The sequence below is a fragment of the Ursus maritimus genome, unplaced genomic scaffold (assembly GCF_017311325.1).
Source record: "Ursus maritimus isolate PB19 unplaced genomic scaffold, ASM1731132v1 scaffold_14, whole genome shotgun sequence".
In the NCBI taxonomy this organism is placed as follows: domain Eukaryota; kingdom Metazoa; phylum Chordata; class Mammalia; order Carnivora; family Ursidae; genus Ursus; species Ursus maritimus.
Genome location: NW_024423786.1, coordinates 4,257,844 through 4,276,174, shown reverse-complemented (window position 1 = coordinate 4,276,174; position 18,331 = coordinate 4,257,844).

Below are 18,331 nucleotides of genomic sequence, written 5' to 3'. Positions count from 1 at the left end.
GATATAAGGACATAGAAATATGAAAATTTCCCTGCAATTCCTCCTTGAAGGTACTGGTAAACCAGTTTGAGTCTGTTAAAATTTTCTGTTGAATTCCTAGCAAGCCAGTTGTTTTTGTCAATGAGCAGATCCTTCGTACAGATACCACCACAGTTAATTTGTGAAGCGGGGAAGGCTCTTCCCATCTTGAAGATAAGGAACTGCAATCCCTCACAGGTTGAGTAACTAGCCCAAGGCAACTGCAGGACAAATTTCAGGCCAGGATGTAGTAATACCTCATTTGTCCCGGTGTATTAGTTATCTATTGCCATGTAAAAAATTACCTTCAAACTTAGCAGCTTGAACCAAACATTTATTATCTCACCGCTTGTGCCGGTCAGAGGTCTGGGCACAGCTTACCTTGGTCCGTGGCTCAGGGTCTCATGAGGCTGTGATCGAGGTGTCAGCCAGGGTTGTGATCATCTCAAAGCTTGACAGGCCTTCCAAAATGACTCAGGTGGTTTTGGCCAAAAGTCCCTTGTGGGTGGTTGGGCTGAGGCCCTCAGTTCCTCATGGCCTATTTGCCAGAGTCCTCCCTCAGTTCCCGGTCAATATAGGCCTGTGCTCAGGGCAGCTCATAACATGGAGGCGGCTTCCGTGAGAGCAAGTGAGAGCAAGATGGAAGCCACGACTCAGAATGACAGTGATTTGCACCAGCTACCTACACACAGTGTTTTCTGTCTGTGTTTTGTTATTTTGCAGTGCAGGCTGGTGCAGCGTATCAGCCAGGCTTCTTAGCAGAACATTGTTCCGCTCTCATTTTTGTTCTCATCAAGTTCTATGACCGTACAGATTTTAACTTAACAATTTGGTGACCCGTAAATGTTATTAAAATAATAACATTTTAGTAGCCCAAACTATTAGAAAGTAGCCCTTATATAAACATAAAAGCCTTCTCATTCACCTGTAAGATCCAAAGAAAAATCACATGCATCAGATAATTTCACACATAACTTTCAAGATCTGCTGCTATAGGCCCAGAATAGCATTTGTAGAAATCACTTGTTAGTGTGATGTAAGTAGACAGACTTTCCCTCTAATTCACCAAAGAGGAGAGAAAAAGAGCACATCGTTCATCAAAATCAGGCATTAAGAAAACAGAGTAGAGCTGTTTGGTGCCGTGTGCAGCTTATCAATCAGTACTGTGACTGGACCAGCCCTTATGCTTCTTATATAATTATATGTTTACAAGATCCCCTGCAGCAGTCACCATCAAGAAACTGAAGAAGAAAGTTTATTACAGGACCTGAAATTACATGTGCCACACGGTGAGGTTGGGGGGAAGTTGGGGAGGAGAAGAAAGGGAGAGAGTGAATGAGCAGGCCTGGGTTTATGATTTTATTGGGGTTGAGGGTGGGGCCTAGGGTTTCATGGGCTCAAATTTTATTGGTGTATTTAAATCGTAAGAGTGGGAATTTAAAGTGCTGGAAGAGAAAAAGCAAGTGGCCTAAGTGGTCAGTTAATAGGAACCAACTAGGATCCCTACAACTAAGGAGCTTGGGGCAGGGGCGAGTACAGCCTGGCTGCTTACGGTGTGGCTGGCAATGTGTTTATTCGAGATTGCCATCTTTGAAGTGGATGCCTAGGCAATCAAAGCTTCAACCAGGCAGGAAAGAAAACCCAACATTGTCAGGGCTTATACTACAAGGGGTATAACTATTAATTGAATCACTCTAATTTCATATCTGTTTGAAATTTTCCATAATAGAAAGTTAAAAAGCATATGCTAAGCAAGAATGTTTAAGCCTCAAGCCAGTGGAGGCTCATAGCCAGATTACTGCTGTCTAAAATAATGGCCCTATAGATATTTCTCTAAAGATATGCAAATGGCCAACATGAAAAGGTGCTCAACATGATTGGTCATTAGGGAAATGCAAATCAAAACCACAATGAGATAAGCACCTCACACCCATTAGGATGGCTATTATTAAGACAAACAAACAGGAAAATAAGTGTTGGTAAGCATATGGAAACATAGCAACCTTGGAGTTTCTTCAAGAAGTTAAACACAGAAGGAGCATATTATCCCACAATTTCCTGAGGTATATTCCCCCCAACTTGAAAACGGTTATTGAGTCACTTGTTCATTAATGTTCATAGCAGCGCTCTTTACTGTAAACAAAAGGTGGAAACTACCTAAATATCCATCAGTGGATAAATGGATAAACAAACTGTGACATGTACATACATGGAATATATTCAATCATCAGAAGGAATTCTGTACTGATACATACTACAAGTTGGATAAACTTCAACAACATGCCAAGTGAGAGAAGCCAGACACAAAGGGTCACATATGATGTGAGTCCCATTTATATGAAATTTCTAGAATAGCCAAATCCAAAGCAACAGAAAGCAGATTACTGGTTGCCAGGGAGTAGGGAGGAACTGGAAGTGATTACTTAATGGGTATGAGATATTTGGGGGTGATGAAAAAGTTTTGAAACTGGAGAGGTGGTGGTCGCACAACATTGTGAATGCACTAAACACCACGTTGTACACTTTAAGACAATTGTATGTTATGGGAATTTCACCTCAATTTTTTAAAAATTGAAATCCCAAATACGGGGAGAAAGGAATCAAGAACAAATGCTAGAAGTACAAAATGGAACAACCATTTTGGGGGAAAACGTTTAGCAGTTTTTAGAAAGTTTAAATATACACCCACCATATGACCCAGGCATTTCACACCTACCTATTTATCCAAGAGAAATAAAAGCATATGTCCACACAAAAACTTGTGCATGAGTGTTCACAGTAGCTTTGTTTGCAATAACAAAAAGCTGGAAACTACTAAAAAGTCCATTAACAGATGAATGGTTAAACAAATTATGGTATATTCATACAATGGAATACTCAGCAATAAAAAGTGAAATGTTGATACAACATGGATGAATCAATTAAGGAAGCCAGATAAAAAGTACATTCTGTGTGCTTCCCTTTCTATAAAAATTCTACAAAGTGCAAACATAAATGATAGAAAACAGATCAGGGGTACCTGGGTGGCTCAGTCAGTATGGAGACTGCCTAAGATTCTCTCTCCCTCTGCTCCTCCCATCCCTCCATCTATCTCCATCTCTTTCAAATAAATAAATAAAATCTTTAAAGAAGAAAGAAAACAGATCGGTGGCTGCCTGGGGATAGGGTTGGACCAGGAGGGAAGAGGCAATTCAGGAAACTTTTGCAGGTGATGATATATTGTTTTAATTGTGGTGATGGTGTCGTGGGTGCAAACATATGTCAAAACTCATCCAACTGCATCCTTTAGATACATTCACAGTGTATCAGTTATACATCAATAAAACTTTTTAAAAAAATATTTTATCCCAGGGGCGCCTGGGTGGCACAGCGGTTAAGCGTCTGCCTTCGGCTCAGGGCGTGATTCCGGCGTTACGGGATCGAGCCCCACATCAGGCTCCTCCGTTATGAGCCTGCTTCTTCCTCTCCCACTCCCCCTGCTTGTGTTCCCTCTCTCGCTGGCTGTCTCTATCTCTGTCAAATAAATAAATAAAATCTTTAAAAAAAAAATATTTTATCCCAGGAAAGAAAAAAAACAAAAAACAAGCAGCATAATATTCCATTGTAAATACACGTACCACATCTTTATCCATTCATCAGTCAATGGACACCTGGGCTGTTTCCTTCATTTGGCTGTTGTAGATAGTGCTGCCATAAACGAGAGAGAGAGAGAGAGAGAGAGAGAGAGAGAGAGCGATAGAGAGAGAAGCAAACCAAGAAACAGACTCCTAACTACGGAGAACAAACTGAGAGTCACCAGAGGGGAGCGGGGATGGGTGAAACAGGTGACGGGGATTAAGAGGACACTTCTGATCAGCACTAAGTAATATACAGAATTGCTGAATCGCTACATTTTATATCTGAAACTAATATTACACTGTACATTAACAGGAATTTAAACAAAAACTTTAAAAAACAAGCAGAAATAAATACAAGTAGATACGAAAAAATGGAACACTTAGAAATATAAAAAGGTCATTGAAAGGAAAAATTCTTCAAAAGTTGAGATCAAGTTTAAACTAGTCTCATCACCAGTGGCCAGTGGTTTAATCCATTGTGCCCACATAATGGGACCTTTGCAAAATCCCACAAATTATAGGATTTGGGGAGCTTCTTTACCAGAATGCAGCACAGATTTTTTTTTTTTTTTTTTGGCCTCAGGTAGAGGCTGCATACAAGTAGAGAAGCTACTGATAAATCAAGAATAAAGAAAAAAAATCTTAAATATCTACANNNGAAAGAGACAACTTCTCAAAAAATCAGTAACAGTAAAAATGACAGTGGATCTCTCATCAGCAAAATAGATGAGTAATAAAATAAAGTGAGTAAATGTCCCCAAAATGCAGAGGGGTCATAGTAATTGGTAGCTCCCAATAGAATCTACATACAATTAAAACTATTGGGGGGAAAAAAGGCACAAGAATATTTGCAAATATATGAAATCTTAGTACTTACATAGAGCCTTGTTGAAAATTTAAAAATTCTAAAGGACATTTTTTCAACAAGAAGAAAAACTCTAGTCAGAAACAGCTCTCCTGCTTCCATGTGAACCTGAAAATGACTTGGCTGGACTTTAGAGCTGGCTCTCGGGTGGCAGAGCAAACCACCACCTGTGCTATTTGACACGTGGCCCCTCCGTTTCCATGCCGTCCTACGGAACCAAGTGCATGGGGCCCTGACAACACGTACCTCCCATTTGGGCTTGTTGCATCCTTTCTGGTTGACTGTGGAAGTGTCACGAGCCAGCCTCGCAGCTACGTAAGTGATCCCTGTGGCCCTGTGAGCCACCATGCTGCCGATCAGGGACTACTCGACGGCTTGACCCCAGGTGATGGAGAATGACCAAAGGTTACTGTAAATATAATCGCGTGGTGATGATTTGTAACTGTGATTCTAAGCACCTAGGTGGGGCTCGAGCACAGGTGACGGCCAGTGGAGCGGACGCAGCTGTGGTGTGGGGCACATGGGGGATGGATCCAGCCATGTGCTTTATTTCCCATTCCCACCGATAATAAAATAAGAAAAGTCTGCATTTATGAGGCAAGGACAAAATTACCTTGACTATCTCATCCTAGTGCTATACCCATCCCCCTCCTCTGTATTATAATAAAGTCTGGGGGGGGGGCTTGTTCGTCTTCATATGCACTGGATCATCATGCTGGTTCATGATGCCATGCTGATGGGATCTGCTGATTGGGCATTAGGAAGCACTCTAGATAACTGTCCTAATAAGACAATGAAGTGTGCCGGAAGGTGGGAGAGAAATTAAAGTTCAGTAGCATTGTCAAATAGTTGGAGTTCCTGAGTCCAAAATTCTGGAGCACATGGGGATATTCACAGGAAAGTGAAAGAAAAGTTGCTGCATATTGTACTATCCACAACAAAGAAAGAGACATAATGGTGAGTGTCTCAGGATTTTGGAGGCAACATATTTTACTTTGGGACATGCAGTGCTGATCCATTTACGAGGTAATCCATAAGGCTCCCAGTTTGGAATGGGACTCAGAACAAGAAAGGTCTCTGCAACAGGAACGAGTTGCTCTGGTTCTTGGTCCTAAAGCCCCAGCAAAACTAACTGTATCAGAGGTGCTTGTGGCAGACCGATGGCTGGAGGGTTCTGCTGGGAAAACCTACAGTGGAATCAATGCTGACCATAAGGAGTAAGATTGTGCCTTTCTCCTTTTCTGTGTCCACTACTCTCTGTTTTAAAAGTTGCTCCCACTTTCTGTGAACACTGCAAGAGATTAGACACCTGGTCATGGGACAACAAGTGAACTGAACTTCTTCTGAATTGGGTATAATGTGACCCACTGAACCACAAAAACGCATGTCAAATAAATATAAGTTGATTTCGGCATATGCAAGTTTGGGCCAAAGCCGTTCTGAAAACACAAGTAAAGTTCATGGACTGGGAACTCAGACGATCTTGGTTCTCTCTCCTCTGCTTTACCTTCCCTCCCTCAGTTCATACCTACAGTCTCACGGGGGTTCCCTACGACCAGCCAAGAGTACAGGGAACATGCCAGGGCCTGATTTACAGAGAGATTTCCATGATTTGTCAGCACCAGCTGGCAGTGGTCAGTTGTAATTCTACAACTTCACACAGAGATGGTCTCTGAGATTTGAGTGGTATAAAGAAACATTCCTACTAGACAGAACTCGGGGTGCATCTGGTTGGACACCCTGTAGGGAAGAAAAGATGGCCTGAGGCATAGATCTACAGTGATTTGTCCGCAGTGGCTAAGAGTTTGCCTTTGCTGATCAAGGCCTTGGAAGAAACAGTCTTGGAAAATTGGTGACCGGCAGGTCTCAGCAGTGGAGGTTGGGGGGTGGTATGAGCATCAATCCCACAGGGTAGGTAGGAGATGAAGATGGTCATCAGCACACAAATGCCCACCAGAGGCAGCCACGGCAGAGGGGATTCTCCATCATCATGATCCCATGGATACCATTCAGCTTCTTGCCCGGCTTCCTCCGTATTCACTGTGACCACGCACAAAATGGCCGCGGCGGCAGAGACGGCTCTGCGCGGAGTGAACACCGGGACATTCCGCTCACCAAGGCTATCTGGCTACCACCTCTGCTGTGCACCCAACCTTCCAACCGTAGAGGCTGATGCTGAGTCCTCGAGATGGAAATATTCCATGGTGACGGGTTGACTGTATTGGACCTCTTCTATCATGGCAGGGGGTGGGGAAGGAAGGTGATACCTGACTCGCTGGGGTAGACCTAATCTGAGTATGGATTTGACGTCCCTGCCCACAGATCTCCCTGCACAACCATTTGTGAACATGCAAACCCTTGTGGGTTTGGGACGCTGCTGCACACAGTGTTGTATGTTCAGTAAATGGAGCTGCTTACCTCAAAGCCAGAGGGCGCAGATCTGGAAACCTGAGGCAAGAGGTAGGTCGTTTTATCATTACACGTAGTAATCCACTTGAAGAATTTTTGTTTCCTGTTTTTGCAGCCTCGGGCTTGGTGGGTTTGGAGGTCTTGGTGCCTCTGTATTGGCTTTAGAATCTGGCTTCAGACACGGGCAGCAGGATCAACTCCTATGCACATCTGGTAGAAAGAATAATGTCATTTTTGGAACCTAACACAAAGTTCATTTCCCTGATAGGCTCATGATGGTTCCCGTGGTTATCTATGCATCAGTCAGTGTAGACGAGATAAACTTTCCGGCTTTGACCTTTTTAGAGGTCTTCCTCGTGAATTCATTGGTGGAGCCCACTCTGCGGAATTACGTGGAGTGAGCGAGGGGGAAGGCTGGTTTTGCAGTGAGTAATTGAGGTACTTTTCACCTGCAGAGATCTACTGTACTCTCTGACTTACTTTTAATTCCTAAAAAATGGCTATGGTTCTCTCTGCAAATCATCTACCTGTAGATCCTGTGTCTGCATGAGCTGCGTGCTTTCTGGGATGTGCATTCTGTGCTTCTACCCGCTCTCTAGTCCTCAGAGGGCATCGCTCAAAATCCCTATGATACCTTTGACATATTCTGTCCTTCAAATATTACATCTGTACTTCATGGCATTCACCATATTTATCTTTTACATTTATTTGTGGGAGTATTTTATTAATGTCTGTCTCCCCTATTAGGCCGTAAGCTTTATGCAGGCAGTGACTGCATGTGTTTTGCTCACAAATTAATCCTGGTTCCACAGGTATGTGCATATGTTCAGACCCATCACACTGTATACATTAAATATGTGAAGTTTTTTTGTATATGTATTACAAATTAATTTGAAGTTGATGGCATATATTTAGAATGAGTACGGACGTAAGGAAGAAATGCAGGGAAACAGATGAGTTATCAGGTTCTGCAAAATATAAGATCAAGTCATGAAGCCCAGGGAAATAATCCAAAGTAAGGTGACATGGCTCAGGGCTTCTCACACATGAATAGGCTGACTACAGGTAAGAGCCCCTCTAGAAATCTCATAGTGAAACCAGAAAGGTAGAAAATCTCTTCCTTGCCTTTCTGATTTCGTGAAGTAATTAATTAGTCCAAGGTCATACTGTAAATGGATAAGATTGTCATGTGAGATAATGCAAATGAGAAATGATGTTCATGCCTTTGAGAATTAGGAATTTTGGAAATTGAGAGAAGTATTAATTCTTGGTCCATTATATGTCCTACAGATACCTTCACCTGGTTTGCAACTTCTTGTTGTTGTTTACCATTTATGATCTTTTTCCAACTTTTAAACATTTTATTATACAAAATCTGAAATAGAAACAAAAGCAGAAAGGATGGTATAATATCAGAAAGAAACAAATATATAAAATTGATAAAACATAGTGAAAACCCTTAGTTCTTTTTTTTTTTTAAAGATTTTATTTATTTATTTGACAGAGAGAGAGACAGCCAGCGAGAGAGGGAACACAAGCAGGGGGAGTGGGAGAGGAAGAAGCAGGCTCCCAGCGGAGCAGGGAGCCCGATGCGGGGCTTGATCCCAGAATGACTGAGCCACCCAGGCGCCCCTGAAAACCCTTAGTTCTAATTTGAACTTGAATTATCAGTGTAAGCTCATATGTATTTTTTAATAAAATATTTTTTAGTTTTTTATAAAGAATGCCCAGAAAAAATTACAAACCCAAGAGCAATGAATTTCTCTAGCACCCAGATTGTCGTCTGTACAAAGCATTTTTACTAAATGGGCCCAGAACCTCTTGGTGAAATGGCTGACTTCAAGTCTGGAGCAGAAAAGGCAGATGAACTTGGAACTCCTTATACAAAGAAATGTGGATGCTATGCTATCAAATACTATGAGGATCAAAGGATCCAGAAGCCAAAAGAATAGACTTCTATATACCAAACACGGGATAGTTTGATCATCAGTAAGGATAATAAATGTAATATTTTGAAACACATTAAATATGTTTAAGCCTCTGAATTCATAATAATACAAAAATAACTTTTTTGTCACTTTGGATAGTGCTAGGAAACAAACTAAATGATAAAAACCAAAACTGTCTCAGACTATTCTCTTGGGATGTATGGACACCGTTTTAAAAGGCATATCAATCAATCACAATATAGGTACTTTACTTGGACCAGATTCAAACAAACTGGAAATATATAACACAATACAGAAAATATGACCATTTGATATTTGATGATATATCTAATCAACGTTAAATTTTTGGGTGTGACAATGATGCTGTGATTATGTTTAAAAGGGAAAATTCCTATATTTAATAGAAACATTGACTTTTTACTGATAATTTATTAATGATGTTTGTTTCAGCATAAGATGGGAGAGTGGTGGCTATAAATGAAATTAAATTGGCCATGAATTGATATTTTTGAAGCAGGGTAATGAGTACAAACATAACTGATATTATACTAACCCGTTTCAGTTTATATCCCATATTTTATAAAATAAAAAGCTTAAAAGTTGGAAAAATATACGATGAACAGGGTAAAAAACACAATAATTGGCAAATGATTAATATACAGAATATCAAATGGACCCCTAATAATAAAACTACAAATAACCCAGTGGGAAAATGGGCAAAACATATGAACAGACTATTCAGAGAGAAAGAAACAAGAATATTTAATGGGCATTTGAGAATATTTTTATCCTCATTATTAATCAAGGAAATACAAAATCAAAAATAAGATATAATTTCAAACTCACCAGATTGGAGAAATTTTAAAACTTTGACCATAGTGTTGGCTAGAATGAAAACCCTTACACACTGCCAAGTGTAGGAGTTAAATTATAGAACCATTTGGAAAACAATTTAGGATAAACTAATATAAATAAACACAGGCATAATTTAGGAATAAGCAAATTCTCTCAATGGTATGCATCCTAGAGAAAATGTTACACATGTGACCAGGAAACATCTAGAGTAATATTCAGAGGAGTCTTGTTCCATGCACATAGTCAGAAGATTGGATAAAGACATTTTCTTATATTCATGTGATGCCATTCCATGGAAATGCTGATGAACTACAGCTTCATGCATCAAGGATATTCTCAAAACAGAAGGCTTAGCATAGGAACCAAGTCACCAGGAATGAATATAGAATTATCTACAGCAATCTTGAAAAAGAAGAGCAAAGCTGGAGCATTGCAATTCTGGACTTCAAGCTACATTCAAAGCTCTAATGATCAAGACAGTATGGTACTGGCAAAAACAGATGTATAGATCAGTGGAACAGAATAGAAAACCCAGAAATGGACCCACAACTATATAGTCAACTAATCTTTGGCAAAGTCAGAAAGAATATCCAGTGGAAAAAAGACAGTCTCTTCAACAAATGGTGTTGGGAAAACTGGGAAGAAATATACAAAAGAATAAAACTGGACCACTTTCTTATACCATACAGAAAAATAAACTCAAAATGGATGAAAGACCTAAATTTGAGGCAGGAAACATCAAAATCCTAGAAGAGAACACAGGCAGCAACCTCTTTGACCTCGGTTGCAGCAACTTCTTACTAGATACATCTCCAGAAGCAAGGGAAACAAAAGCAAAAATAAACTATTGGGACTTCATCAAGAATTATCTACATATATAATCTATGAAAGGAACTATGTATCTTTTTAAAAAAGATTTTATTTATTTATTTGACAGAGAGAGAGAGAGTACAAGCAGGGGGAACGGCAGGGATCATACCTGAGCCAAAGAAAGATGCTTAACTGACTGAGCCACCCAAGCACTCCGGGAACTACATACCTTAATGATATATTCATACACATATATGGCAACAACTTTAAAATGAAAAGCAAGGAAAATAATTGCAATAATCAAGATAGCAATTCATTTGGGAGAAGTTTTTTATTTTTTGTTTGATTTTTGGTTCAATGCATTTAGAGAAAGATGCACAAGGGCTTCAAATATATGAATAGACTCCCATTTTTTAATAAGCCGTGTGGTGGTTTTAATAGGGTTATTTCTATTTAAGATAATAATTATTATTCTTTAACATACCATTTCTCAAATTAAAAGGTAAAAATGGAAACAGAGATCCTTTGGAATTTTTCTGAAGCATTTGTAAGGACATCACAAAATTGGTATTTCTCATGAAACACTATGGCCTAACAAAGTATAATATAGTTAGTCTAAAAGGTTTTTCTTTCATTTACATGTAGTGGTTCTTCTGGTAACACAACAGACTAGAAACACAGAAGAACTTTCCAGTACTAATATGTTATAAGCCATGTGTAAAGCAACCTTTTAAAAAATGCATAGTTTACAAAAGTGTGGAAAATCCTCAGGGGGCTGATATGAAGAGGGATCTGAAACTGAGAAACTGGGGTTCCTCTTAAGTTATGTATTGAACCTAGAAATGGGGATCTTAACAGCTATACACAGACAAGAGACAATGTCATGAATCCACACAAGGCAGAAAGGAGGAACAGGACTCCTACATAAAGTCTGTGTTCATAAGGATTGATGTCGTTAACAAAAATGTGAGTTAGGAAAATCTGGTAAGGGAATTTAACAATGAAATTACTCTGCCACTTTGTTGGCTTCTTTTGGGGAACAAAATCTTGCTTTCATGTTGGCTTGGAGTTCAGATTTATCCCCATGTGTGTGGAGTCCAGGAAAATCGAAACAAAAGAAAATTCCCCAGACTTGTGCCATATAATAAGAGGAAGAAAATGCAAATCCCTGCTGGATAAATACATCTCAACTAGGATGTTTAGTTTCTCTATGATTTAAAATTTGCCAAATATGAAACTATAATTTAAAATTTTTAAATGCTAAGAACTGCCCTCAAAAACTAAAGTGGAATTATATTTCCAGGGATATCAGATAGTGTTTATTAAGTGGAGTAAAACATTTTTTAAAAGGCATACATACAGAAATTAATAAAATATGAAGAAAATACATAATTATAAAACAGTATCAGTATATTAAAAAAACAAATGAAACTAACTCTTACGGAAAAAAATAAAATAAATATAATACACTATTAATGGATGTGTGAAATAGCAGATTAAACACAGCTGAAGAGAGAATTAGTGAACTAGAGTATTAGACTGAAGAGATTATTCAGGATGTAGTTCACAGAACATATGGAAAATATGATAGAAAATATGAAAAAGATTAAGGAATATAGAAAATAAAATAATAAGGTTTAAGACACACTGAATTTGGAACTTCACAAATACTGGGGAAAAGGAGAACAAGTATTTGAAGTGATAAAGACTTAGAACTTCCCAGGAAGGATAATCACTTACATGGATTGAGGCTTAATAAGACACATAACAATCTCAATATAGAAAGGATATCCACATGTAGATACATTTTAGTGAAAATACAGAATACTTTAATACAAGAAATTAAAACCACCAAGAGTGGAGGGAATTTTCCTAAAAAGAAAAAGATAAAGAAACAATCTTTCCTAAAAAGAATTTTCATAAAGACAGCATAATTCTAAAAAAAAGACTGCCCAAATTATCTGTAATGTACTTTTTAGCCACATATATATTAAGATTACCATGTTACGACAGAAAATTTGTAATACCATATTTAATCATTTTTTTTCAGAGAGAAAATTCTGTGAAACATAAGATTGCTCTAATGAGAGTGGAAACATATTTCTCTTAAAATATTTCTATTGCTGTTTTGTTAAACACTGACCTTTCCTCCCCTACATGGTTTGCATAATTTTTGTTATTTGTTTCTCACCACTGATCAGCACCGAAGGACTGACTGTGCCATGGCCATTGGCCGTGAGCATGTAGATACATAGCAAAATTGGGTCATTTGTCCGTGTCTTGCCCGTGGAAAATGAAATGATGAAGTCCACACAATATATGATCACAAAACAATTCATCAACAGCACTATTGTCTGGGTAGCCCTTTTTTCTGGGGGGCTTCTTGGAGAGAGACTCTTGTCATGAAGATGCTATGACTGCTGTCTATATCTGCTCAAGAGAATTATCATGTATCCACTTGACAGGAGCATAAGACTTATGAAAAAGACATCTCTGAAAGCCATCAGTGTGAAAAACAGGCCCCTGTTTAGTTCAGGGGCAAAAAGGAATAGTGCTCAGTGAGGAACAAAAGACTAGCCTGGGTCTCATTGGGTGTGGCCATAGTACAGAGGAACAAGTTGCTACAGGTGGATATGTTCAGGACCCATAAGAAGAGAAATAAACACAGGATAGGATTTGGAGATTTAAGTTTGAATTGAGCCAACCGGGAGCTGCTGGGGCTGATGGTGATGGCCTGAAGCACACTCAAGAGGCAGGTGGTTACAAATAGAGAGGTCCCTCAGTACCTTGTTAAGGAAGACAATCACTCCACATTTGAAGCTGCTTTGGATATCCCATGTCCCCAGATGTCTCTAGACAAGCACCCCATGGTGAAGAGTATCATTATAAGGATTATAGCTAAGTGGGTAATGGTCAGGTCAGTGAGCTTGGGCTTAGATCCCACAAGGAAAACTGAAATGTAGGGGGAAAGAAGTGAGGTGTTTTCTGAGATCCCTATACCAGCATAAAGATAAAAGGCATTTTCTAATGACAACATAACTGGAACATTTGTTCATTTTCATGTGAATGTTAAAGCAAACAATGTTATTTCTGGAAAGAAAAATAAGAGATTCTGACAACAGTAGTGTTTTCATTATCCTATGAATCATCACATCATCCTTTCTGATCTCTAGAATCATCATTTTAACCATAATAATTCTACATAAATATGACTTGCCCTTATTCAGCATTTGAGTTTCATTTGAGTTTCAACTGACTCATGCCTCCAAGGAAATCATTTTTGTGTATCTCCCCTTCACCTCACGGTGGCACTAACATCACACCCTTCTCTGTGGGCCTATAGTACTTACAGTCTCCTTTACAGCACACATTATATAATGGGAGTTTTTCTTTTTACTTTTCTATCTCTCCTGCAAATTCCTCAAAGGCAGAGATTCTGTCTTATTTACCTTTGGATTCACAGCATCTGGAACACTGATGCTTACATAACAATTATTCACTAAAGCCTGTTGATGTAAATTGTGGACAAGGAGAAATAAGAATCTTCCAAGTAAGCAAATCCCAACAGGACCATTCTCACCATTTATTTATAGAAGTGCAAAATTATGAAGAATTTAGTAGTTTGTACTCTAGATCCAGATGGCCTCTGTTTAAACCGAGATGCCCTTCAACAGATGACTGGATTAAGAAGTTGTGGTCCATATATACAATGGAATATTACTCAGCTATCAGAAAGAACGAGTTCTCAACATTTGCTACAACATGGACGGCACTGGAGGAGATAATGCTAAGTGAAATAAGTCAAGCAGAGAAAGACAATTATCATATGGTTTCTCTCATCTATGGAACATAAGAACTAGGATGATCAGTAGGGGAAGAAAGGGATAAAGAAAGGGGGGGGTAATCAGAAGGGGGAATGAAACATGAGAGACTATGGACTATGAGAAACAAACTGAGGGCCACAGAGGGGAGGGGGTGGGGGAATGGGATAGGCCGGTGATGGGTAGTAAGGAGGGCACGTATTGCATGGTGCACTGGGTGTTATACACAACTAATGAATCATCGAGCCTTACATCGGAAACCGGGGATGTACTGTATGGTGACTAACATAATATAATAAAAAATCATTATAAAATAAAAAAAAATAAAAATAAAAAATAAACCCAGATTCCACCCCTGACCACCTGGGTGAGCATTGTTCACTCTCTTAACTAATTTTGTTTCCATTAACATCACAGGTAAAAGGGAGATAATAATAGTACTTTCATCACACTGTTGTTAGAGGAATATATAAGTAAATATATGAAAAACATTTAGAAAATGCATGACATATATGAAGTGCTATAGACTTGTTAACAATTGACTTATTATTTATCACCACCTAACTTTGGGTTCAGAAAGTTGTATATACATATAATGTTGTGTGTGTGTGTGTGTGTGTGTATATATATATATATATGTGTGTATATATGTATATACACATATATATGTAACATACATATATTTCCCCTCAGAATTTCCATGTGAACAGTAAGAATGGTGGAATAAGTGATTCTAAAGATCTAGTATAGCCATCTAATTTTATCAATATACATTTCTTTTTAAAAAAGATTTTATTTATTTATTTGTTTATTTGACAGAGAGAGAGAGCAGAAGCAGAGGGGGAATGAGAAGGGGGAGATGGAGGAGCAGACACCCCTCTGAGCAGGGAGCCTGACGCAGGGCTCAATCCCAGAACCCCAAGATCATGACCTGAGCCAAAGGCAGATGCTTAACCAACTGAGCCACTCAGGCGCCCCATAATTTTATCAATATACATTTCTAATGGAACCCAGGGTAATAAGAATCCATGCCCTTGACATAATGCTCATGAAATCAATGCCAAAACCACTGAGAGAAATACAGAGAAACAACTTGGCACAGTTAAGGGAGGCCAAATATACCCTCTGTGAATATACAAATGCCATGTGACTAGGAGAAGAGGAATGCTTATGTCTTTAGGAAGTGTGATGCTTTTCTTTGACTGTCAAACTCTTATATCTTTATATTAAGAAGAGAGAAAGAGACACCTTTGGGTTATATTAAGAAGAGACAGAGAGTCACAAATGAAGCTAACTCTAATGAGAGGTGGAGCAAGTAGTCTTCCTTGCTACTGGAATTTACTACCCCAAGGCATTGATATGTGTTCTGTGAAGTAGAAGGGCAGAAAATGGTACTGTAGACTCAGGAGATGGGAAAACAGGAGGAGTTCTGTCACAAATACAGTGCTAAATTTAACTAGAACCCTAAACGTTGAATCTTGAGATGTTTTTGTAGCAAAGAATAAAGTGGGGTTTTCGTTATACAACCTGCAATTCTTTTGTATCTCAGCAGATAGTGGAAGGGAATAGGTTACATACACATTCTCGTAACAAGTGAATGAAGGGGTCAATTTCTAGGAAAACCAAGTATTTAAAATCCATCATCAGGACACTGGTGGTTAAGATGGCAGAGGAGTAGGGGGACCCTAAGCTTGTCTTGTCCCTCAAACACAGCTAGATAATTATCAAATCATTCTAAATACCCAAGAAATCAATCAGAGGTCTGAGAGAACAGAAAATGCAAGTATACAAGTAGAAAAGTGACAGCCTTTAGGAAGGTAGGAAGTACGGAGAGTTTTCTTGGAGGAGATATAGCTGTGGATAAGGTGGCAGGAAGGGAGCCTGCTTATGGAGGTTACTACAAAGTATTATAAGCAGCAGAGTGCAAAATCTGAACTTTTAGAAGTCCGCTACTGTGGGGGACGTGCCTGGTTTGAAGGTGCGCAGGTAGTAAAGCGGGGTGGAATCCCAGGAGTGACAGGGTGGTCTGAGGATCTCCTGGGTTGCGAGCAGAACCAGTGGTGCCTAAGTGCTGCATTATTCTCCGGCATAGGAGTGGGGAAGCCAGCTGAGAACTGTGGGTCTTGGTACCAGCTTTCTGCTCTGTTTTGCCATAAACTGCAAACTGCTGTGTGGTTGTGGGACTGCTTTCCTGGGACCCGCCAGCAAATGGCAAAAGCATGTATCTCCTCCTATGGAACAGCCGGGATCTGCGCCATGGGAGTTCCTAAAATTTGAAGTTTTGAAACTCAGTCATGCACCTGAGATATAAAAGCTTGGATATAAAAGCTGAGATATAAAAGCAGGGTGAACACAGGGTGCAGATGGAAACTGAGGACACAAGAAGGGTGACTGATTGCTCTTCTGTGAGGGCTCACTGAAGAGTGGGGGGCTAGAGAGAGGAGCGCAGCCAAATTTGCCACGTCCATCAGCACTGAAAGCCTTCGGGGAGCAAAACTGACCACCTCGTGGAGGCCAGGCCAGAGCCACTTACATCTAGCCCTGCTCCATCTGCGCCCTGGAGGTACCTTTCCACTGAAACAAGTCGGCTGAGAATCAGTGCAGCAGGCCCCTCCCACAGAAAACTGACACAAACAATTTGCCTGCACCAAGTCTTCTGATCATAGAGTGCTGCAAAGCTCCAGCTCTGGGGGAAACAGGATCTAGCTTCTTCTTACTTTTATTCTTTCTTTATTATTATTAATATTATTTCATTTATTTTTTCAATTCCTTCTTTTATTTTTATTATTAATTTTTAAAAATTTTTATTTATATATATCATATGTATTCCTTTATTTTTCTATTTATTTTCATTTTATTTTATTTCTTTCCTGGTTTTTATTCCCTTTTTCTTTTGACATCTTGATTCTTTTAACAAACAGACAAAAACACACCTACGATCTAATTTTTTGGACTTTTTTGTTTTTTCTTTATTCCTTTCTTTTCTGGACAAAATGACAAGGCAGAGATATTCACCCCAAAAGAAAGAACAGCAAGTAGAACTCACAGCCAGGGATTTAATAAATACAGATATAAGTAAGATGTCTGAACTAGAATTTAAAACAATGATTATAAGGATACTATCTGGGCTTGAAAAAAGCATAGTAAACACTAGAGAATCCCTTACTGAAAAGATAACTAAAATCTAGTCTGGCCAAAATTTAAAATACTTTGTGCAAACACAAATGGAGGCCATAAACATGAGATGGATGGAGCAGAGGAGTGAATCAGTAATTTAGAGATAAAATTATAGAAAATAATGAAGCTGAAAAGAAGAGGAAAAGAAAGATAATGGATCAAGAAGGTAGACTTAGAAAACTTAGCGACTTCTTAAAATGTAGTAACATTCATATCATAGGAGTCCCAGAAGATCAAGAGAGGGTAAAAGGAGCAGAAGGTTTATTTGAACAAATTTTAGCTGAAAACTTCCCTAATCTGGGGAAGGACACAGACATCAAAATCCAAGAAGCACAGAGAACTACCATTAAATTCAACAAAAGCCAACCATCACCAACACATAACAGGTCAAATTCACAAAATACACAAATAAGGAAAGAATCCTGAAAGCAGCAAGGGAAAAAAAAAGTCATTAACCTAAAAAGGAAGACAGATCAGGTTCACAGCAGACCTGTCCACAGAAACTTAGCAGATCTGTCCACAGAAACTTGGCAGGCCAGAAGAAAGTGGCAGGATATATTCAACGTGCTGAATGGGAAAAATATGCAGCCAAGAATACTTTATGCAGTAAGCCTGTCATTCAGAATAGGAGAGATAAAAGAATTTCCCAAACAAAAACTAAAGGAGTTTGTGACCATTAAACCAGCCTTGCAAAAATTTTAAGGGGATCTCTTTGAGGAGAAAAAAAAAAAGTCAAAAGCAGCCAAGACTAGAAAGGACCAGAGAACATCACCATAAAACACCAACTTGATAGGTAACACAATGGCACTA